The sequence below is a fragment of the Panthera uncia genome, chromosome C2, assembly GCF_023721935.1.
Source record: "Panthera uncia isolate 11264 chromosome C2, Puncia_PCG_1.0, whole genome shotgun sequence".
In the NCBI taxonomy this organism is placed as follows: Eukaryota; Metazoa; Chordata; class Mammalia; order Carnivora; family Felidae; genus Panthera; species Panthera uncia.
The window spans coordinates 128,896,752-128,920,612 of NC_064810.1; the positions used below are offsets into that span (position 1 = coordinate 128,896,752).

Genomic DNA, 23,861 nt, shown 5'->3' on the forward strand with positions numbered 1-23,861 from the left:
AAATAAGAGACTCTTAAATATGGAGAACAAACAGAGGGTTACTAGAGGGAATGTGGGAGGGGGGATGGGCTAAATGGGTAAAGGACATTAAAGAATCTTCTCCTGAAATCACTGTTGCACTATATGCTAACTTGGATGTAAATTAAAAAATAAATTAATTTAAAAAATAATAAAAATTTTAAAAAATGATACTATTAAACCCCAAGTGGCCAAAAGTAATTTGGCATGAATAGTAATTTAAGTAAATTTTTAAAAATATTTTTTTAATATTTATTTACTTTTGAAAGAGACAGAGAAAGACAGAGTGTGAGTGGGGGAGGGGCAAAGAGAGGGGGAGGCAGAGAACCCAAAGGAGGCTCCAGGCTCTGAGCTGTCTGCACAGAGCCCAACACGGGTCTTGAACTCATGAACAGTGAGATCATGACCTGAGCTGAAGTCAGTCACTTAACTAACTGAGCCACCCAAGTGCCCCAATAAATTTTTAGTTGTAAAATTACATGGCTTTAGCCCTGAACTGTAAATAACAAAAATATCAAATTATGAAACTTTTACAGGGCATTTTCATTCAAAAAGATGAGCTATTTGTTTTCAAAAGATCTGCAAGAAATATGGTTATTTTTGACATTTTGAAACTTTGAGTTAAAATCAAGTCTAGGGACACCTGCATAGCTCAATCGGTTTAGCATCCGACCTCAGCTCAGGTCATGATCTTATAGTTCATAAGTTCGAGTTCTACATCAGGCTCTCTGCTGTCAGCACGGAACCTGCTTTGGATCCTCAGTCTCCCTCTCTCTCTGACCCTCCCCTACTTGCACTCACTCTCTTTCAAAAATAAAAATAAAAAATAAACATTAAAACAAATTTTTGTTAAGTCTAAAGATCAGGATCCAGCATACTGGTAGTATAAGTTATCACAGTAGTAGTTTGAGGAAGCATAACAGGAAAAGAACTAGTACTAGTAAGAGGAAGAGATGAAGAGTTACACCTTTCACTTGCTAAGCACCAGTAGTGATACTGAGTACTTCTATTACTTCATGTAGTCCTTAGAAAGCTCTTTGAAAGGGGGCATTATTATTTTTCCTCTTTATAAATAAGGAAACTAAAGGTTGAAGAAGTAATTTGCCCAAGATAAAAAGAAACTAACAAAATTAGTAAGCAGTATAGCCAGGAACTAAACCAATATCTACCTTAAAAACCTTTTTTTTTTTTTTTTTTTTAAAGTAAGCTCTATGGGAATGTAAGCTGGTGCAGCCATTCTGGCAAACAGTATGGCGGTTCCTCAGAAAACTGAAAATAGAACTACCCTACGAACCAGCAATTGCACTACTAGGCATTTATCCAAGGGACCCAGGTGTGCTGTTGTGAAGGGACACATGCACCCCCATGTTTATAGCAGCCCTATCGACAATAGCCAAAGTATGGAAAGAGCCCAAATGTCCACCGAGGGATGAATGGATAAAGAAGATGTGGTATATATATACAATGGAGTATTACTCGGCAATCAAAAAGAATGAAATCTTGCCATTTGCAACTACGTGGATGGAACTGGAGGGTATTATGCTAAGCGAAATGAGTCAGTCAGAGAAAGACAAAAATCATATGACTTCACTCATATGAGGACTTTAAGAGACAAAACAGCTGAACATAAGGGAAGGGAAACAAAAGTAATATAAAAACAGGGAGGGGGACAAAACAGAAGAGACTCATAAATATGGAGAACAAACTGAGGATTACTGGAGGGGTTGTGGGGGGGGGGTGGGCTAAATGGGTAAGGGGCACTAAGGAATCTACTCCTGAAATCATTGTTGCACTATATGCTAACTAATTTGGAAGTAAATTTTTAAAAAATTAAAAATAAAATAAAATACAATAGACTCAAAAAAAAATAAAGTAAGCTCTACACCCAGGTGAGGCTTGAACTCACAACACAAAGATCAAGAGTCACATGCTCCACTGACTGAGCCAGCCAGGCACCCCTAAAGCCCTCTTTCTTAATGAATATACTATATGTAAATTAATCAGAAAACCCACAAATTCCAAAGTAAATCGACTTTAGAGAACTAATTTTACTATGGTGGAACGATTTAAAATCGAACAGCAGGGATTCTGGGAAGATGGATGGTGGAGTAGAAAACACCAGCAATCTATCTCCCCACCTAGATAACCACTATACTGGCAAAATCTGTCTGATGTAACTATTTTAGAATGCTAGTATCTGTGGAAGGCTCACAACTTACAAAAGGCTTGGATGGTAAACTGCAATTAATTTCAGTCCATTTCAGCTCTTAGCACAACAGAAGCTACCCATCCCACACCCTTACACAAACACACACATACAGACACACATCCCTCTCCCTCACCCCCAACCTCTGGCAGCCAGCTGTGCACATATTCCTGGAGAGCTTGCACATAACTTATGGAAGCCAGGGTAAGCAAAAAGCACTTGTCCAAATATTGGGAACTCTGTACTATGATCACTGATTATTGCTTATGATCACAGAGGTGCAAAGAGGTGGCCAGCCATTGTTGTTCCACCTCTCTACGTCATTGCAAACCCTTCTCCATCAGGCTGAAGTGACTTCCAGAGGATTTAAAGCTCCAGCAACCATTCTTTTCCCCCATTCATTTTTCTCCTTTCCCCTTTTGAGAGCCAGACACTAAAGACTAGGACATTTAAAAGCAACCATATATACAGAAGAAATTAAAAATCACTGTGAATGCCCAGGGAAATAAATGCACAGGCTCAGAAATGATATACAAAGACCTTAAGTTTATACTCCAGACTGATCACTGGCATAAAAATAGCTTACAACAACTTAAAAAACAAAGCAAAACAAAACAAACAAACAAAAAACATGTAAGAGGAGGCAGAATCTGATTTCTAGAGTTACTACATTATTAGAGTCACATGTCCAGTTTTCAACAACAACAAAAAAATATCACAAGACATACAAAGAAACATAAAAGTATGGCCCATTCAAAGGAAAAAAAATAAACGGAAACTGTCTCTAAAAAAGACTTGACAGACAGGGCGCTTGGTTGCTGTACTCTTAATCTTGGCTCAGGTCATAATCTCACGGTTTGTGAATTCAAGCGCCGCACAGGGCTCAGTGTGGTGTGGAGCCTACTTAGGATTTTGTCTCTCCTTCTCTCTGCCCTTCTCCCACTTAGGCGCTCTCTTTCTCTCTCTCTCAAAATAAATAAATAAACTTTAAAAAAGAAAGGAAGACTTGATAGTGGACCTATTAAACACTTTTTTTTTTTGATGTTTATTTAATTTGAGAGGGAGAGAGAGCACAAGCAGGAAAGGGCAGAGAGTGAGAGAAAGAATCCCAAGCAGGCTCCGTGCTGTGAGCAGAGAGCCTGACACGGGGCTCAATCTCACAAACCATGAGATCATGACCTGAGTTGAAATCAAGAGACCCTAAACCAACTGAGCCACTCAGGCACCCCTAAACAAAGACTTTAAAACAACGATCTTAAAGATGCTCAAAAAACTTAAGATGTGGGTAAGTCAAGAAAACAATGTATGAACAGAAAGGAGATATAAAACCTAAAAAGAAACCAGAAAGAAATTCAGGAGCTGAGAAGTACAATAACTGAAATAAAAAATTCACTAGAGGGATTCAAAGACTGATTTGAGCAGGCAGAAAAAAGAAACAGTGACCTTGAATATATGACAATGAAAATTTAGAATCTGCGAAACAGAAAGAAAAAAGATTGAAGAAAGTGAACAGGTCCCTTATCCACCCAAAGGACAGCATCAAGAGAGGGATACCATCAAGAAAACCAATATGCACATTATGTGAGTCCCAGAAGGAGAATCGAGAAAGGGACAGAGAGAGAGTATCTGAAAACATAATGGCCAAAAACTTCCCAAATATATTTGATGAAACACAAATATAAACATCCAAAAAGTTCAATGAATTCCAAGGACAATGAACCAGAGATACACCCAGCGACAATTGATATTCAAAAACCAAAGACAAAGAGAGAATCTTGAAAGCAGCAAGAAAAGCTACCCATCATATAAAAGGAACCATCAATAGGATAATCACATTTATCATCAGAAACTTTAGAGGCCAGAAAGGAGTGGAACAACATATTTAAAGTAATAAATAAACACAAACACAAACCTACCTCAACCAAAAACCCTGTATCTAACAAAAGTGAGGGAAAAATTAAGATACTTCTCAATAAACGTAAGTTGAAGGAATTCATTACCACTAGAACTGCCTGCAAGAAATGCTAAACAATGACCTGCAAATTGAAATAAAATGACACTAAACAGTAACTTGAAGAAATAAAAATCTCAGTAAAGTCAAGTACATAAACATTTCCAAAAACTAGGATTATTATAACTTTGGTTTGTAATTCCATTTTTTGTTTTCTACATGACTTAAGAGTCTAATAAATAATTATTAGTCTAAAAACTAGTATTATTGCAACTTTGGTTTATAACTCCATATTTTGTTTCCTTCATGATTTAAGACATTAGTATATTTTTTTAATTATGTTTTTGGAGACACACTGTATAAACTGTACTTTGGGGACATCAGCAACAGAAAAGAGGGTGGAGATATAAACAAGCAAAGTTTGTGAATGCTAATAAAGAGAAATTGGTATAAATAGAAATTAGAGTGTTATAACTTTAGGTTGTTAAATGCAATCCTCACAATAACCACAAAGAAAATAACTAGAATATACACAAAAGGCAATGAGATAGGACCTCAAGTATTTCACTATTAAAAAAAAAAAAAAAAAAAAAGGAGATAAGGCAAGACATAAAGGACAAAAAAAGCCAGAGAAGACATCAAAAATAAATGGCAAAATGACAGAAGTCCCTACTTATCAGTCATCCTTAAAAAAGGAAATAAATTCTAAATTATGCTATAGTATGGATGAACTTTGAGGACATTACACTAAATGAAATAAGCTAGTCACAAATATACTGTATGACTCCACTTCAATGATGAACTTAGGCAAATTCATAGAGACAGAAAGTAGAATAGAGGCTGGGAAAACTGGAGAATGAGGAGGAAGTGTTTAACCATTACAAAGTGTCAGCTGGGGTGATGGACAAGTACTGGACATGGCCAATGGTGATGGCTGTACAACACTGTGAATTAACTTAATGACACTGAATTATATACTTAAAAGTGGTTAAAATGGCAAATTTTTATTATACATATTTTATAATTCTTAAAAAATTAGTAACATAAAATACCAAAAACCACTGAACTGTATACTTTAAAAGCAAGAATTGTATGGTCTCTGAATCCGTAGCTCAGTAAAGCTGTTTTTTTCTCAAAAAAAAAAAAAAAAAAAAAATCTAAAAGCTTCTTTTTAAACAAAAACAATCTTGGTGCAAAGAAGATTCTCTCATCCCCTCCCCCCACCCATACCCCCCAAAAATCTTGGATACTGCAAATGATTTTTGGATATTGTGAAAAGGAAAAATAGTGACCATTTAAAACCAATCTGTGTCTAAGAATTTCTCACAAAGTAGGAACACTAAGATTGTACAGTCTTCTAACACCCACAAAACATTTTATAAATTGTGTCACATGACACAAACAAAACCACATAGGCTAAACTACATACATAGGTAGGTTTCTGGCGAGGTGAACCAACAATATTAATAACTTAGTACACATGTGCCACCAGGCTCTATCCTGTTTAATATTTTATCAGAAGCTCAGACAAACACCTAAGTAGCATGCTTATTAAAGATGACATCAACTTAAAAGCTGGAGAAAAATAGCAACCTTGCTTCATAATTTAAATGAGGTTATCAGACTGAACCAACGAGTAGAGGACATATACCACTACCTTCACATTTACAGAAGCACATATATACTTTATTAGAGATACATGTAAAAACCAAAAACCAAAATACAACTACTAAAAGTACCAGATGCTAAGACTCTTAAAATAACAATTCAGAAAATTACATATATAGGGTTGACCTCAAATACCACTTAAAGAGCTATAAAATTGTTCTCAGTGTAATCTTATTGCTGAAAAGATAAACATTATCTTAAAATGAATTATGAGAAGCACAACTTTTAGACCAAGTGAGGAACGGCCCCAGAGTACTACACTTTGAGCTCTGTCCACTGAGATACTGTAAAATGGTTACCTTCCACACTGAACTGTAAATTCCAGAACACGGACTCAAAACAACAGTAACAAAATCAGGCTCCAATGTAGACCAGCACTTAAATATTCCTCATTTGACAAAATAAAAACCAGTACAATCCCAAATCACAATCAGAAATCATATTTCTCTTCCATACTTATAATGCATGGAAATGATACAGAAGGTTCTAAATGCTATTAAACATTTGTACCTAAGGGCTAATTCTAATCCATTTTTACTAGAGCAATACAAATTTCAAAAATGCATTTACCTCTGGAGGCCAACAGAAATCATATAAAAAATACTCAACTTGACAGAAAAAAACAATCCTCTTATTCCTAAATAGCATATGTATATGTTTTAATGTTTATTTCTGAGAGAGAGACAGAGCTTGAGCTGGGGAGGGAGGAAGGAAGACACCTTCCTCCTTCCAAGAGGAAGAGGGAGACACAGAATCCGAAGCAGGCTCCAGGCTCTGAGCTGTCGACACAGAGCCCAACCTGGGGCTAGAACTCATGAACCATGAGATCATGACCTGAGCCCAAGTGGGATGCCTAACCGACTAAGCCACCCAGGTGCCCCGTATATTTTTTAATTAGACTAGTCGTGTTTAATGATTTTTAAAAAATGAAATCCTGCTGTTTTTGGAGTCAAGAATAAGAAAGAGTTTAATGTAATAAGCCCATCTCTGCCGTCCAACTGCCCACAAGTAATGTTAGCTGTTTCTGTATATACTATCAGCTATTGTCTACAGGTAGGTTACAAGTATTTGTTTTTTGTTTTGTTTTTAATCACAAATAGGAATACATAACTACAATTGTTTTTTTCACTCAATACATCTTGGACTTCATCGTATTTCACCACATATATTGACCTGCCTCATTTTTTTTTTACTGCATGTAACTGGCACACAATATCCTATCAGTTTCAGGTATATATAATGATTTGATATTTTTATACATTAAGAAATGATCCCAGGGGTACCTGGGTGGCTCAGTCAGTTAAGCGACCAACTTTGGATCAGGTCATGATCTCACAGTTCATGAGTCTGAGCCCCACATCTAGCTCTCTGCTGTCAGCGCATAGCCCACTTCAGATCCTCTCCCTCTCGCTCTGCCCCTTCCCTGCTCTCTCTCAAAAATAAACATGAGAAAAGATATGACCCCAATGGTAAGTCTAGCTATAATATGTCACAAAAGTTATTAAAATATTATTGACTGTATTCTCTATGCTGTTCACACACACACACACACACACACCCATGCACAAATCTCTTTGTACGCTTGTGCAAGCACAGGTATAAGATATATTCCTATCCGGAGGGCGCCTGGCTGGCTCAGTCAGAGGAGCATGGACTCTTGACTCTTGATCTCAGGGTCATGAGTTCAAGGTGTGTGTGGGGTGTAGAGATTACTTAAATAAATAAAACTTAAATATATATATGTATATATGTGTATATACACATATATATATGTAAAATGTATATTCTCCTATCTAGTACCCAGAATATGTAAAGAGTCTTAAAACTCAACAGTAAAAACAAGTAACAAAATTACAAAATAGACAAACGGTTTCATTAAACATTTCTCCAAAGATATGCAAGTGACCAATAAGCACATGAAAAGATGCCTGATATCATGAATCAGTAGGAAAATACAAATCAATACCAGAAAATACCATTTCATACCCCTCAGAATAGCAATGAAAGGAAGGAAGGAAGGAAGGAAGGAAGGAAGGAAGAAAATAACAAATGTTGGAAAGGAAGTGGAGAAACTAAGTGGAACTCTCATACATTGCAGGTGGTAATGAAAAATGGTACAGTCTCCATGGGGGTTCCTCAATAAATTAAATCTAGAATTACCATATAATGTAGCACTTCCACTGTAAGTATACACCCAGAAGAATTTAAACAGGATGCCTGGGTGGCTCAGTCAGTTTAGCAGCCAACTTCAGCTCAGGCCATGATCTCCCAGTTCATGGGTTCAAGCCCCAAATCAGGCTTGCTGCTGTCAGCACAGAGCCTGCTTCAGTTCCTCTGTGGCTCTCTTTCTCTCTGCCCCTCCCCCGCTCACACATGCATGCTCTTTCAAAAATAAACATTAAAAAAGTAATTTTAAAAAAATAACTGAAACATATATTCACACAAAAACTTGCACATGAATGGTCACAGTATTATTCACAATAGCCAAAAAGTAGAAATAACTCAATGTCCATCAAGTGATTAATGGATAAACAAAATGTGGTGTATCCACACAATGGAATATTCGACCAAAAAAAAAAAAAAAGAATGAAATGATACATTCTTTAACACAATTGAATGTTGAAAACATGCTAAAGTGAAAGAAATCAGACAAAAAGTCACATTTTCATGATTCCATTTACACCAAGTACCAAGAATAGGCAAATCCGCAGAGACAAAAAGACAATAGCAGTTGTCAGGGGCTGGGGATAGGAGAAAACACAAAGTGATTGCTAATGGGTAAGGGGTCTCTTATTGGGATGACAGGAATGTTCTGGAATTAGACTGATCCATAACTTTGTGAATATACTAAAAACCACTCAACTATATGCACTTCAAAATGGCAAATTTTATGGTATACAAATTGTATCTCAAAAATAAAAACCAATAAATGACAGGATCTGCAAAATATTTTAATTTACGCCAGACTGTAGCTAACTTTGGATCTAAAACTATGCATCCAGAACACAGATTTAGTTGGAGACTGATTTCAAACACTTCTGGGACCACAGATGGAATAAATTCCCAAGTGGAGAAGATGTAGAAATGAAAGCTGTAACTAAGGAGCCAGGTGAGTGAGCCCAAGAGAATGATCACCAGAGGCACAGCTCCTTTCAACTGAACTGCTGTCAGCCAAAACAATTACAACTGTACCCAACTCTAAGCAAATCCAGTCCTTTTAAGAATAGATCTTTACTACAGAAAAATGGAGGAGGGATAGGGTCACCATTTACTTCAAAACGATTTAAGAAACTAAAATCAAACATGATGTAGGAAGATCCTAAAATAAAATGCAAAAAGTTAATAAATACACCTCATTTCTCCTAATTTCATTACAAATGAGTAACATAACCACACAGAAACAGGGAAAACGAGAACTAACCCAAGTAACTTTGGAAAACAGATTTTGTGCACTGTACAGCTAAAGACAAATATACTCTAGTTTTTAAATGTGTCTCTCACAGGGAAATAGGTTAGTCATTCTGAAACTACGTGTGTGTGTGTGTGTGTGTGTGTGCGTGCGCGCTACAATTGAGCAGTAAGTAAATATACTATGGATAAGAACCAAGTTTCTCACCTTTGAAGAAGGAAGTAACAGGGGAAAAAGCAAAGGGAAAAAAGTCTAGAGTGAATCCTGAGGTCATGGTTTTCAGTTTCTATAGATGGATAGATAAGGAAATAAAAATATATGTATGTACATACACCTACTTGCTAGCTCTATCTACAGAGAGAACCGAGAAACAATATACCGAGTCCTGCTGACACTCAGATCTTGGTTTCTAGATACCATTCTCTACTAAAATGAAGATGCTTTCCTTGGAGAAATGACTGATTGTGTGTGTGGCTGGTATAAAGAGAAACACAGGAGATGTACCTGAAACATCTTCTGGTGCCAGAAAGTAAACTGGAAGTCACAAAATGATGGGGGCATTGTAGAAAGAACACAGGAGCAAATTTAAAAGTGTTCTCAATAACCAAAGCTGGAATGATCTGAGCAACAAAATACTAAATTTTAACCTACACTGTAAAATAAATATCCATAAATCCATGTAAATAAATAATTGGATAATAAATGGAAGAAAAGGGACAGTTCTTCCTTAGCAGAAATCCAGTTAATATGGGGCACCTGGGTGGCTCAGTTGGTTAAGCATCCAACTCTTGATCTTGGCTTAGGTTAGGATCTCACAGTTCATGAGATTGAGCCCCGCGTTGGGCTCTGCACTGAGAGTGAGGAACCTGCTTGGGATTCTCTCTCCCTCTCTCCCTCACCCTCTCAATCACTCACTCTCAAAAATAGATAAATGTTAAAAAAAAAAAAAAAAAAGAAATCCAATTAATAAATATAGAAGGGATGAAAAAAACAAAACCATCATTAAGCAAACATAGTAGTAGTAATGGAGGCCAGCAAGTAACACTGATAGATGCAAAAACTGACCCATGAAACATATGATGAGATGCAAGATACCTGCAGTTTCAAAGCACCTCCTCACAAGAGGAAAGTACTAATTACAAAGAAATGATTACATTACTAAGAAAATATTACATTCATTATTAATTACAAAGGAAAAAGCAGTAACCTTACAGTGGAGAAACCTGGTAGATACCACCTTAACCTTAATTATAGTCAACATGATCAGGCATAAGACATACTAATCATGAGTAAACACCAGACAAATCAAATTGAGGGCCATTCTAAAAAAATACCTGAGAAGTACTCTTTGAAAGTGTCATGATGAGAAAAAAAGACCAGAGAATTTTATAGATGGAAGACTAAAAAGATATAATAAACTAAATGCAAGGTGGAATCCAGAATTGGATCTCAGACCAGAAAAAGGATAGCTTATAAATGTGAATTTCTTGGTTTTGATCATTGCACTATGATTATATAAGATGTTAACACTAAAGGAAATTTGGAAAAGGGTTAATGAAAACTCTTTATACAAATTTTGCATCTTTGATGTAAGTCTAAAATTATTTCAGTTAAAAAGTTTAAAAGATTTTAGAAACATCTCTGAAAGTAAAGCAAATCTTTCTTCTATAATTAGAAGTTAAACAAACAACACTTTAACAACAGATAATTACACATGGGAAGAATTTGTTGTTTTTTTTGTTTTTTTTTTTTTGACTAAAAGGTGGGCATGATACTCCATATACTGATATATTAGTTTGTAGAAATTATTCCAAGTTCTGAAACAAATTTGGTACAAAGATTGGAGAAGAGGTATAATATCATCTATGTATTTTTAAAAATCTTTCCTTTTTTTTAATGTTTATTCCTTGTGAGAGAGCACAAGTGCACACAAGTGAGCAGGGGAGAGAGAGAGGGAGAGAATCCCAAGCAGGCTCCATGCTCAGCACAGAGTCCAACATGGGGCTTGATACCATGAATTACAAGATCATGACCTGAGTAGAAATCAGAGGAGTCAGACTCAACCGACTGAGCCACCCAGGCGCCCCAACATCTGTCCATTTCGTTGTTACCTTAAACTAAACATGCAGCTACAGTTTTTTAAAGCTTTTAGCTAGCAACAATTATTTTACTAGTAATATCAGAATAAAAAAAAACAATAATAAACTTGTACTAGCCAGTAATTTGACCGTGGAAACATGGTTGATTCCTTCATTCCGTCTCCTAGTTCCTCCATATGGCCAATGGCATTCTTTTCACATAGCAGTTAACTGGTAGGCTTAATTTTACAGGCTATGGCAACCAAACCCTTATGAAATCAAAGACATGACTGCAGCATCCTTCACACCCTATACTTAATGGACCTAAATGGCTACAGGTACAACAGAGAACCATGTAAGCCATTAAAAGCAAGTTGTGGTCAGATACAATTTAGTATCATCAAAAACTATCAACTTTGGGGTGCCTGGATGGCTCAGTCAGTTAAGTGTCCAACTTCAGCTCATATCACGATCTCACAGTTCAGGATTTCGAGCCCTGCATTGGACTCTGCACTACCAGTGTGGAGCCTGCTTGGGATTCTCTCTCTCTCCCTCTCTCTCTGCCCCTCTTCTACTCATTCTCTCCCCCTCCCAAAAATAAATAAATAAACTTAAAAAAAAAAAAAAAGCTACCAACTTTGAATCCTACAGGTTTAAGTTGAATGAAAATTTTTCTGCTGCCACAAAATGTACTCTATTATCACTTATACATTATTTTCCATTTTAAGTGGTTTTCCTCAAGTTATTTAATTTTTCTAACCAACTATTTAATGAATGTTGTTTAAATCATCTTAGTTTAATATGAGAAACAGGAAGAATGTTATTTATAAATTCCACTGCCATACAAGAAAAACTAGTAAGAGTCCAACAAATAGTTCAATAAACTCAAACACCTTTATCCATTAATCTCATATTTTTTTAAGTTTATTTATTTTGAAAGAGAGAGAGAGCACGCACACAAGCTGGGGAGGAGCAAAGAGAGGGACAGACAGAATCCCAAGCAAGCTCTGAGCCATCAGCGCAGAGCCTGATGCAAGGCTCAAACTCACAAACTGAGATCATGACCTGAGCTGAGCTGAAGAGTCAGACACTTAACCGACTGCACCACCCAGGTGCCCCAATTAATCTCATGTTATATGGGGATGTTAAAGTATAGGGACACAAAACCAATTTTTTCCTTAAAAGAAAGAGACACCAACAAAGAACTACTTAAAAATGAGAATGCTACACAACTACGTATATGTAAACATGGTGAAGCTATGGCTAGATGCATTTTCAAGGTTATGGTCCTTGTATTAGAATTGTAAATATATGTATTCTGTCGCTAGCATGAGAGAGCTAGTGGTAATGTCTTCAACTTTACAAAACAGTAAAAAGTGGGACAACTGGGTGGCTCAGTCGGTTAAGCGTCTGACTTTTGGTTTCAGCTCAGGTCATGATCTCACGGTTTCTTGAGTTTGAGCCCCACGTCAGGCTCTGCACTGGCGGCATGGAGCCTGCTTAGGATTCTCTCTCTCTTCTTCTCCCTCTGCCCCTCCCCCACTCATGCTGTGTGTGTGTGTGTGTGTGTGTGTGTGTGTGTGTGTGTCTCTCTCTCTCTCTCTCTCAAAATAAATAAACTTAAAAAAAAAAAAGTGAAAAGGTACTTATACAAAAAAAAGCCACCTAATGAAGACCTTAATAAATAAATCTGAGGAACAGTTCTGACTTCAGAGAGGAGTCTATTTGAAATATTATAAATAGGTAAAAAGGGAAAGGACATTATAGACACAGGTCTGGCATTTTCCATAAGAAGTCAACTCCCAACACTTCAGCCTTGATTTCAAAGAACAGTAAAATTGCTTTCAAACAGTAAAAGGTCTTAGAGCAAGTGAAATTATGAGTTTAACCTCACTGATTAGTAGGTAAAACTTTTAATCCAAATTTCAATATTTTTACCTACTGCTAATTACAAATCATGAAGTACTCAAACGCCACAATCATAATGTGATGCAAACATGACAGAATCATTAAGATTATAAAAGCTACTATAGGTTTTCCAGGCATTCCACTCATCTCTCAGAAAAATATAAGAAGCCCTGATATTTGGGGCGCCTGGGTGGCTCAGTCGGTTAAGCAGCCGACTTCGGCTCAAGTCATGATCTCACGGTCCGTGAGTTCAAGCCCCGCATTGGGCTCTGTGCTGACAGCTCGGAGTCTGGAGCCTTGTTTCAGATTCTGTGTCTCCCTCTCTCTGACCCTCCCCCGTTCATGCTCTGTCTCTCACTGTCTCAAAAATAAATAAACGTTAAAAAAAAAAATTTTTTTTTAAATAAAAAAAAAAAAGAAGCCCTGATATTAGAAGTTGTTTTATAGACAAATGACAAAAATAATTTCTTCGTATCTTATTCATGAACCAAAGTAAGGAAAATTGGCATTTGCTGAGCAGCCCTTTCATGCCAGGCACTTATACACCTTGCCCTATTTAATCCTAACAAGCCTGAAGTAGAGTCACCATCACCCCTTTACAAGTGAGGAAACCAAGGCTTAGAAGAGTTAACTTCCTGGCGTCTGGTTGAAACAATTTTTCTCGACCTCCGCACCACTGACATTTGAGGCCTGATAATTCTTTGTTGGGGGGTGGAGGTAGAAGGGACTATCTTGTATACAGTAGGATGTTTACCAGCATCCCTGGCCTCTACCCACTGGATGCCAGTAGCACCCCCCTAGTTGTAATCAAGATATCTCTAGACATGGCCAAATGTCCCTGGAGGGCAAAATCACCCCCAAATGAGAACCACTAAGTTAAACTGAAGAAGCCAGCACTTTCATTCAATGGACAATGGCCACATGCCAAATTCTATTCAAGATGAATTAGGGACAACTGAAGGTCTTTGCCCTCAAGAGCTCACTTTGAGCCCTGGTCTTCGAGCCCAACTGGTGTTCAATACTCTGCTTGGCCTGTCCCCAACTCAGCTAACTCCTCCAAGTGGTACCTCCCTCCACTCACCCATTTAGGCTGGCTTAACAGCCTGGACTCATGTGACTCAACCTTCTCCTTTATTTCCTGTATCTAGTTACTACCCAAGTTGTGCTGGGTTTTCCTAAGAGTAAAATGTCTCTTTCATCCATCCCCACTCTCCATTTCCATCCTTCTAATATAAACACAAGCCCATCTCCCCTCTATTTTCCTACCAACAGATCAGAAGGAACCAATCTCTCTTGGTCCCTCAAACGAATGAAGGATATACATCAAGTTCATAACTGAACTACCTCTAAGGGTAGGGGGCTGGCAGACCTCAAACAGCGGTGGGCAAAGACCACACCCTCTTTCTCTGGAGTGGGAACAGAAACTGGAATTTCCCATCTGATCATGGACACTTTCACAGTCAGATGTCAACTCTCAGTAAATAGCAAACCCTGACAAGCATTAAGAAAAGAACATAGCAGAGATTGTTTTGCATGCCATTAAAAAGTGGTTTGCGTGCTATTTCTGGCACTTGTGCCATGAATGGCTTTTGCCGGTTCTTAGGGAATGTACAATTGACATTCAACAAAGAGGAGGGAGGTGATTCCCAGAGAAAGTTTGATCCAACTAGCCTTTCTGCCTCTCCCAATATATAAACTCTGATGAAGGTGGGTAAAGCAAACATTCCACTATGAAAAGTCTAGATGGTCAAACAATATCTGGTGAAATAACTGCAAAGGCACATAAAGATATATTCACAACATACATGAATATACAGCAACAAGAGGCTTATTTATGCTGCATTTGATTTAAGATGAGAGGAAATCCAAGACCTGTTCTAAAGTTTATCTCTCCCTTAAGCAGGGAACAGAATTTTATTGCATTAATGATCATTAGGAAATGCTTTATGTTTTTTAACTTTAAGATCCCAAAATCAGGATAACTTTAAATCCAATATCTGAAATTCACAACCTAGTCAAAAGTTTTAATTTATACTTCACAGTTTTTAAAAAGCAATATTCAAGAAAATTAGGATGGCTGACATCCTGAATATTTCTGCTTCCATTATTATTTGAGTTTGCCTATAAAGTGGCAAATATATTTAGTGTGAGGATCCTACTGCAATTCCAACTTTGTCAGGTTGTTCATTTTAAGTAAATAAATAAGTGACAATAATTTCTACAAGGATGTCTCAATGTCTCAGAGTTTCCAGAAAGAATAAAGACACATCATGCATGTCCTCTTGGGGGGCACCAGTTTAAGACAGCACCTTTATGAAAGGATCAATGTCTTAATTAAGCAATTATAATTAACAGGTAATATTAAATAATTCCAATTCACACATTCCCTATTACCTGAAGCAGAAAGAAAAAGCAGGGATTGAACTTGAATTATATGCCCAGTTACAGCCATCTTAATGTGATGCTTTTGACCTACACTATTACTTTCTATTACTTTCTTTCTGTCTATAACCTATGATATGATATCCTTAAAACATTTCACTCAAATTTCTTCTAAATGTATCCAATAAGCTTAGCCTAAATCAATCTAATTCAACACAATTTGAGTAATTTCCTTGTAATTCTAAGATGTACGCCTTTGTCAACAGTAACTCAAAAGCCTGAAGATGGAAGACATAATTAGCAAATGCATATAAATACCAGCCATAAAAATTCAAAAGGAAATGCAATGTGAATTTAGCCTCCCATTTCTTTTCAGAGAAATCCTTTCCTGTACAACAGGATGGCATTAATCTAGAGCTCCCCCAATCAGTTTTTACTTTACTACCTTTTACCAACACTTGTCCATATGAAAATCATAAAGATAACCTTGTCACAAGTGACTCCTGAAATCACTATAAAAAGAATGTGTCTTTTAACAAAGTAAATATGGGCGGACCTTTTGAACTGACCCTTAAGAGTTAAGATGCTACAAGTAACAACACTGTAATTTAAAATTCACACCAGCTAACTTTACCATCAAGCTATGGTATTCTTTCCAGCTTTAGAACAAAATACAACCTTGTTAAACATATTATGGTTAACCAAGATCTCAAAAGAAAATCAACCTTGAGCCTCAAGGGGTATATTCCTAGGAGACTATTTTGATTGATACTGCTGCAGTTAACAGCTCAATTCCGCTGACATTAAATGAATGATAAAAACATTAAAACAAATCAAGTATTTAGAGTTCAACTGTCAGAAAGCTACTGCTTACAAATAATCTGTGTAGCATCCTTTCTCTGGGTTAAATTACTACATTTTATAAGATGCTGTTATATAAATAAATCTCTTTCAGTTTCTACTCTTTTCTAGAAATATTAAGAATATTACTTTATTGACAAAAGTGCAAACAAAATTATGTTTTCCACACCTAAAGGTATAAAATATTTTTATAACCTGGCTTCCTATTTCTAGTTACAGGAAGGCAATTAAGGTGGTTTCCCGTCTGTTTTACTGGCAGTTCCTCCAACTATCCTTATCCTAACATACAATCTTTTCTTGAGGCATTCTTAGATGATTAACAATTTGACCAAAAACTATTTTTAAAGTAACGAGTAAATAAACATACTATCATTTTCAAATGCTAAACAAAGAGATCAAAGGAATTTATTCTAGACCTATACCAGCCCTGCCTATAGCTATAAACATGTCCTAAAATCTTGAAGATTATTACATTTCTATCCACTAGTCAAAGAAATATTTAAGGCTCTATTAGTTTCCTGTACATTAAGTTTATATTTTTCTATGAAAAAGACCAAATTTATTCAAAAGAAAAAAATCCATTAGTGGGAAAAAGAAACTATTTGCAAAATTCTCCAGCTAGAAATATCTTTTCTAATAAGCCATTCTTTTAAACACAAATAATTAATTTTTTTTTAAATCAGGAAAAGAGCCATTTACCTGTACATCTCAAACTCCTAGGTGGTATCTGTTTAAATTCAAAATAAACATGCAAAGAGGAGTTTCAAACATGCAAAAGGAGTTCTACAAATAGATGTCTAGTACCAATCTCTGAAACTCCAGGAAATTAACACTTCAAGTACCTCCAGTGACTGGCAGGAAATATTCAGGAAGCATCCTGGAAGCTAAGGCTCAAAACCGGTTAAGCTTTGCTGATACAATTTAAATGAGACATGGGATAAAGGTCCAGAAGAATTGAAACTGAAGTGCCAAAGAAAATTTACCACCATTGTCGAAAGGAACCACAAGGATGAAGTCATTCCCCCAACAACCATTGTAGACAATGCACACTACCTAAGAACCTCCATGCTAGTGGCCTCTGGGAGCCACCATCAATTCTTCCCTATACATTCCTAGAGATGTAATTTATCTACATACCAACTAGAGGAGTCAATCACTCATGCATGCTAACCATATGTCAACCATCATTCTGGGCACTTCACCTACCAGGCTTCATTTATTCCTCACATCAAACCTCCAAGACGGCACTATCCCATTTACAGATGGGAAAACTCAGAAGCATAGTAACTCATCAGATTTTTTTTTAGAAGAGGAAAATGTTACCAATCAGGATTCAAATCCAAACCTGTCTCCTTCCACACTGGCCCCTGGTTTCTTGCTGGAGCCCCAACTTTCTCTACAGAATTAAAGCTATAACACTGTAGAAAATCCTGTACTTAACTCACCCATCCCCTAACTAATAATGGCAACTTCACAGAGCCACTACTACTCTTCCTCTCAACATTCAACTCTTATGACAACATTAATGCCAGATGGCATACTAGCGGACAAACACTGGGTTAGGCTATTTATAACAATTATTTATTGAGCACTTATGATATGTCAGATATTGTTCTAAATGTTTATAACCTCATATGGTAGGTTTTATCAATACCCTTATTTTATAGATGAAGAAACTGAAGTACAAAAAGCTTTAATAATTTGCACAAGGCCAAATTATGCTAAGTGGGGATTTGGCATTCAAGTCAGTTTGCCAAGCTCCGCAGTGCATGCTCTTAAATACCTTCTTCTCTCCCTAGAGGTTTCTGATTTTACCGTCTTAACTACGTAAGCTAAGTATCATCAGTCCTAATTTATAGATGAGGAAACAGAGGCTAAAAAAGGTGAAATACAGTTGACCACTGAACCCAGGTTTGAACCGCATGTGTCCACTTACATGTAGATTTTATACAGTAATGTGAATGTATTTTCTCTTCCTTTTAATTCTCTTAACATTCTTGTTTCTCTAGCTTACTTTCTTGTAAGAATACAGTATATACTGTGTTAATCAACCTTATTATCAGTATGACTTCCAGCCAACAATAAGCTGTTAGTAGTTAAGTTCTGGGGGAGTCAAAAGTTATAGTACATTTTTAACTGGGGGGGGATGGCACCCTTAAACAGCACTTTGTTCAAGGGTCAACTGTAATCTGCTTAAAGTCACACAACTTTTACGGGTTAAGGCATGATTTGAATCCACTTTTTTTTCACACTCCCAAGATGTTACTACACCATGTCAAGGGAAGATACAAACTATAAAAAAGGAAAGCAATGATATTCTATGTATTTCAAAATAGCCCACTGAAAACTCTAGATTTATACAAATTCTCCTTAAAGATGTTTAACTATGAAAAAAAATTTTATGGCAATGAGAAACTGCCAAAAATGGCCTCTTAATTATTATGAGGCCATTTTAGGCTTCTAAAATACAATAAAACCTTTAAGTTTTTAAGAACTGTATAATCTTTTATTATGAGGCCACATAATACACTCAGTCAGACACAAGCATGCACCATGCTCCCATCTCACAACCACTCCCTCACGTCAATAGACAATATGAGAGTCATCTTTATTAGTCATGCTCCTTTTCCTAAGAGATGAAGAAACAAAAGCAACATCTAAGAATACACCTACTTTAGGCTACTCTCTTAAATCTGTTATCATTCTGAAAGCAGAAGTTCAAGATACAGATGTTATTTAAAATACAACTACCAAGAAACAGGTACATGAATGAATGCATTTAATATTCTTTGTCTCTTGTGAAGAAAGGATTTGCCTTTCTGAAATCTGTAAACCAAAAAACAAAGAAGAGAAAGCCTCAGAAAAGTGATTCGTCCATACCACCAGACAAAAACATTACTGCTTTCAAATGCTGTTTCTAAAGACCCAATTAGATAGTATAACTCCTCTGCAGTTAGGTACTTTGGTATTTCAGAAAATGTCTTCCACCAGTTATCCATCCAGAGTAAAACTGAGCAATATAATCGTGACTCTCTTATTTCCCACATATCCTAGGGGTCTCCGGCAGCAAAACAGATTATGCGTATAAGAAACATCTATTCTAAACTACCCGTCCTACTTACGGCAATCAAGCTTACATTCTCAAAAAACGAAAAAACAAGTGAGGAAGCAACCCGTAAGCTCCACTGCAGCTCCTTTGTACCAGATACAGATTTTTAAAAAAAAAGGATACAAGAGGACACACTGTAATCTGTAAGTATCTTTTATAGCATCTTGCAGACCAGGGGGAGGGAAAAAAAGACTATCGCACACAAGACCATCCAGAGAATAAGTGTGGTTGTTTCAGAAGGAAAAAAACAATATCCAGAGCTGTTCAATGCTTTTGAAAAACAACCAGTGCGTGTAATGAAGAGGATTAAATATTTTAATGAGGCCAAAGGAATCAAGTAACATGTGAATGATAATTTAGTGGTCCAAAGTGTAGTGGACAAATTCTACCATCAACCTCCTTCCTAAATGATGCTTTGAAATAGGGAGGAACTTCAAGAAAGGAAATCACCTCGTAACATTCCATTAAATTCAGAGTTGTGTGTGTGTGTGTGTGAGCTGAAAAACAAATCTGCGTTAATAAAAAACTGTTTTCGTTCTTACAAGCGAATCCAGTCACAGACCATTATCAAGTCTTGATATGCAAATACAGAGATGCAGTCCATCCCTTCCCTCTCCATTTCCACTTCCCTTCCAGTGATTCCTTTCAAATAGCTATTTAAACAAGCACAGATGCTATCTGAAATGAAAACTTCCCTTCCATTCCCTAAGCTAAAGACAGTAGCTTTCTCAGGAAAGCAGAATAAAGCTCAGTCAGCCCACAGCACCTCGAATCCCGAAATGCCCTGTTCCAAAATAAAAGCGAGTATCCTAAGAAAGTAATTCCTTGTAGACTTCACAAAGGAAAAATAAAACAAAATCTGGAAAATAAAAAGGTGCAAACAGGCAACTAAAAGCAAACCACCACACCCTCAACTCCGCGGTGCAACCCGTCTGCCAGGGGCCTTTACCTTCATTTTCCATCGAAACTGCACTTGGGTTGATGGCTACAAAGTCTTTAGTGTCAGCCGTGGCCACACTGGGAATAGAGAGCAGAAGGGGACAAGGAAGAGAAGCCCCCGGAATCCCAGGCTGTCACCCCCTCTCCCGGCCACACGTCCCACGGCTGCTCCCACCACCCCTAGCAGCAGCATCTGCAAGAGAAACCAGGAGAAGCGGCGCTGACGACAGAGAGGGCGAGGAGGGGGACCCCCGCCCCGCCACCACCTCAGGAGCCCCCAGATCGCGCGCCCACCCCCTCGATCGCCCGCAACGCCCCCAGCTCACGCCGGCGGGGCGGCGCCCTAGAGACACTCCCAAGCCGGGGTATCCCCAGATGCCCCTTCCCTTAGGACCTGGAAGTTTCTGGAAATGGGAAGCAATAGGTAATACTGGTGCCCTCCCAAAGCCCCAGACTCCCTTCCTCCGGGCTGCGGGGACTCACCCGCGGGGCTCGCGGGAGCGCCCCGCGCGCCTGGGGCGAAGAGGAGTGGCTCGCCGAGCGGCGGCGCCAGGCGGGAGCCTACTCCCGGCGTGAGGAAGGAGCGAACGGGAGGGCGGTCGGGGAGGGGAAAGGAGAGGAGGTGAGGGGACCCGTCACGGTCGGCCCGGCCGGCTCGGCGCGGCCGCGCTGGTCTGCTCCCGCCTCCGCCTCCTGCGCTCGGCCCCTCCCCGCCGCCCCCCGCCCCAGCACGCCCCGCACTCCCGGGCCCGCCGTGGACCGAGCTTTGTCGCTACTACTTCCGCTGCGAGACGAGGGCGCGCACGCGTACTGGCACGCACAGGCGCAGACGGCGGAAATGAAGCGAAGGCCGAGCGGTCCGCCCCGAAAGGGCTCTGGTTGGGTGCGGAGCGCTACCGGAGGAGGGCGTGCGGGGCCGGTGGCCCGCCCCGGCCCTACCTGCCTTGTGGAGATTCCTCGCTGACCCCCGGGAACGGTGCCCGCCCGTTTCTACGCACCCACTGGGCGCGAGGGTCGGAGACCCGCCCGCTCCCCAGCCCCGGCCACACATTCTCAAGAGGCAGCCGTGGGGTCGGGCCAAGCGGGCAGGCTCGAGCATGCTCCCCGTCCCGGAGGTATTTGAGCTCCCTCAACAAAGGCGACTTAGGAAGCCCCTCCCGTCGGGGTGGCCGTCACAATCTCGGCAGACGACGCGAGGACCTCCGAGGGAAGGGGCGAACGCAGAGAGACTCTGGTGTTCTCACTGGTACTTCCCACCCTCACTTGCAGACCCCTGTACGGCCTCTTTGCTCTGACTGCGGGAGGAGGTCATCGCCGGGCGACTTCCCAAAGTTCTGTCCCGATGAGGGATCTGCTTCGGTGCCTGTATGTAATGAGAGGCAAGGATCAGCCCCAGAGCTCAAGGGAGGGCTCAGCCTTTTTTACTCATTTCAAGTGTGTGGAACTCGAAAGATTGGAACAACTAGAAATTGAGCGTCCAGAGATAGAAGCCGAAGAACGGGCGTTGCCTTCGGCCACTGGCTGTGTTTTTTTGCCAGCATCTAATCCAGATCCCCCAATAAGTGATTTTTATAGATGGTTGATGTTACTAAACCTTAGTAAACCAGGCACAGGAAACTAAACTGAAGCCCTCTCGCACCCAAATCCACTAGAGGGCAGGGCTACACCTGCTGAGTTCGACCGCATCCTCCACAAAGAACTGTCTAGAGACCGCAGAAGAAAAGTCCTCCCTTGTGTGCTAGAGATATTTCTCTCCATCAACACGTATTCTCTTTAAAAACTTGCCCCTTATCTCAGGTCCTGTGACACTTCCCAGTATGTTCTCTGACCACATGTTCAACGTCAAAATAAGCAAATGGACCGGGTTGCCTGTCTTCCCTGTTTAATCCCAAGTAAGTGAAACTAGTCTAGGATCAAAAGTCCTGGACAGTTTTCTAGATTTACTTTTCAATTAAGAAACATTGAAATTTTATTCAACGAAGTCACTTTTAAATTCCAAAACAAACCATAAAAATTAGGATGAACTAGTTTCTAGTCTCAGAGTTACTATCTATGACACACCTTTGGCTTACATGGTTAGTGAATTTTGTCTACCCGGTGGTGTTATAAGTCTCATTTGTACAACGATGAATGTGCTATCTCTTGCTCAATGTTGTAAACAATTTGTAATGATTATTAGTTACTATACTTATTGGACCTTGACAGCACAGCATACTACCAAAAACATTAGCATCTAAAGTAGAAACTGTAAAAGTAGACATTATTTGATATGAACATATGATCTTACAAAGAGGGTAATTTCACAGTACAGAATTTGATATTGGGTTTCTTTAGTTAGCTCAGACATTTTATCTGAGGTAACTTCAGAATTATCTGTTGTGTACTCCAATACCCCAGCATTAACACTAAATTCATAATTAACTCCCCAAAGGATGTATCACCCCATGCCTTACACCCAAAGTAGCTGACACGGAAATTTTACTTTTTGGTTGCCTAAATTGTGAAGGCCATTGTTCCTATTGCTAAGGTAAAAAAGAAACTGGATAAAACCGGCTTTGTCCAGAAGAAGTGTTATATATTGCATTCTAATTCCACCGTTAGTCATCTCACAAATTCCTGGGCTTGAGAGCAGCAAAAAGCCTTAAAGGATAGCTGGTTCAACCACTCAGCAGATCTTTCAACCTCATCAACACATCTTCACAGTGATGTTCTGTTCTGTGTCTGAACACCTCTTCCACCAAACTAGCCAACATCAGTAGCACCAACTTTGACTTCCTATGTATATGAAAGACAGCATGTATTAACACTATTCAAGCCAGAGCAGTGGGGAATGCTTTAGCCATGAGCCTCGGAAACCTCTTCCTTTTCCCAGCGTTTATTCCTATGACCAGCTAACCTGCCATGAGACTTTTGTGTAGCAATCTCTACCTCCTCATCTTGGGGGAAGGGGACTAAACTATAGGTACACTGCACAATATACATACATAGAATGATATTTTAGATACAGATGTAGGCATAATAACTATCCTTCTATCCCTCAAAAGATTGTTGTGAGGATATGATAAAGTGAAGGTAGGTTGTAAATTATAGGCATTATAAAAATATAAGATTATTATACAGAGAAACAAGCAAAAGCATTGACTCTTAGCTAGAATGAGATTAATGGCAATGAAATGTATTATGTTCAAGTTCCCTCTTATTTCTTCTTTGTGAGTCAATGCTCTAAAAATCTACTCCTGTTCTGAATATTTAACCTACGAAATTAATTATGTATCTGATGCAAAAAGTGTTCACATATGAGCAATAAAGGAGAATTTGTCAGGCATCTCTGC

At 38.7% G+C, this 23,861-nt stretch overlaps 2 protein-coding genes across 2 annotated transcripts in view; one reads left to right on the forward strand and one right to left on the reverse strand.

Annotated features, from left to right (window-relative positions):
- ATP2C1 (ATPase secretory pathway Ca2+ transporting 1) overlaps nucleotides 1–23,861 on the reverse strand; it is a 181,954-nt gene that overhangs the window by 125,683 nt on the left and 32,410 nt on the right. The gene's annotated exons all lie outside the window — the stretch shown is intronic.
- The window catches only part of PIK3R4 (phosphoinositide-3-kinase regulatory subunit 4), a 199,683-nt gene continuing 197,281 nt past the window's right edge, over nucleotides 21,460–23,861 (forward strand). The window contains exon 1 of the mRNA XM_049629808.1: nucleotides 21,460–22,421. The gene's annotated coding sequence lies outside the window, so the exon portion shown is untranslated. The remainder of the gene's footprint in view (nucleotides 22,422–23,861) is intronic.